Source organism: Myotis lucifugus, unplaced genomic scaffold (assembly GCF_000147115.1).
Source record: "Myotis lucifugus unplaced genomic scaffold, Myoluc2.0 scaffold_56, whole genome shotgun sequence".
Classification (NCBI taxonomy): Eukaryota; Metazoa; Chordata; class Mammalia; order Chiroptera; family Vespertilionidae; genus Myotis; species Myotis lucifugus.
This window is the reverse complement of record NW_005871104.1, coordinates 5,682,764-5,684,393: the sequence shown is the minus strand read 5'-3', so window position 1 is coordinate 5,684,393 and position 1,630 is coordinate 5,682,764.

Here is a 1,630-nt window from a genome sequence, read left to right as displayed (position 1 = left end):
TTTAGAAAGTTCTGTGTGTCTAGATCAGAGCACTGATTATGAAGCTGGAATGTCAAAAAACAGCAGGGCCACACTATACTAAGGAGTTTGAATTTCATCCCGAGGGCAGTGGGGTGCTACTGAAAGATATCAGAAGTGACATGATTGTATTTGAATTTTAACAAAATTGTTCTGGTAGCACAATGGGGAGTGAAGTAGAATAAGATCAGAGCTTGGGGGCGATGTTAAGATTGCTGTTGCAGTTATCCAAATGACAGATGACAGTGATGTAGGCAGTCATGAGGGTGATGGCAAGAGGGGTATGAAACACCAGGGAGGTCAAATTCACAGGATTAATGATTGCTTGGATGTGTGCAGTGAGGAGAGAGAAGTCAAGAATACCATTCAGATATATCCTAAATGAGATGACCACTATAGGACAGATGCATAAAAATTAAATGCAAGGGAAGGGATGGTTAGTCATATAAACAGTACTGAGAACTATGGGAGTAATGACTTGGCAATCGGTGAATGCTTCATGGAAGAAGTGGTATTTAAGGTAAGAGAAAAATGGAATTTTAGTCCCACCCAACACCAACCCCACCTCTGGGGAGGGGAGATGGACTGGAGATTGAATTCAATTGCCAATGGCTAATGATTTAATCAATCGTGGCTATGTAATGAGGCCTCCATAAGGTTCAGAGAGCTTCCAGGTTGGTGAACACGCAGAGGTGCTGGGAGAATGGCATCCTGGGGAGGGCATGGGAGCTCCTCGCCCCTGTCCCCATGCCTTGCCTTGTGCATCTCTTCTATCCGGCTCTTCCTTTTATTATAAACTGGTGATCTAGCAAAGAAAATGCTTCTTGGAGTTCTGTGGGCTGTTCTAGCAAATTAATCAAATTTGAGGTGGGGGGGGTCTTAGGAACCTCCAATTTATAAATAGTTGGTCAGGAGGACAGGGAACAACCTGGGCTTGTGACTGGCATCCGAAGGGCAGGGGCGATGGAGGGCAGTCTATGGTACTGAACCCTTAACCTGTGGGATCTGATGCTGTCTCCGGGTAGATCATATCAAAATTGAATTGAATTGTAGGACACTACCTGGTGTCCTGAGAATTGCTTGTTGGTGTAAGGAACTCACCCCACATCACATTGGAATTGGTACCAGAATCTGTTTGATTGGTGCTCAGTAAGTATTTGTTGAATGAATGGATATTATTTAATGGTTGAATTCTGGGATGTCAGAGTTTAAGTGCCCTTAAGAGACTAATATAACCATCAAAATTAGCTGATAGAATTCCAGAAAAGAGGCATGACTTACCTATATGTTTTTAATTTATCATATTGCCCCATACATTCTTTTAGTTTGATCATTTTGACAATGGAGAGCAACCTACAGATGATAAAATATCCATGTTTATAAGTGGCTGATGACAATTTTACTTGTACACGTGAACTGTATATGTTATTTTACATGTTACTGTTATTTGAAGTTTTTATCTCTAGCACTTTGGAAAGAGACTTAAGATTCATCTGCTAATCTTTAGTCCTTTGGGGCTGAAAACTAATTACAAAATTATAAGAAAATCTTGTGGTTTTTGTAACGCATGCACGATTGAAATACAAAAATAGCATTAGGTTTTATTCATTAC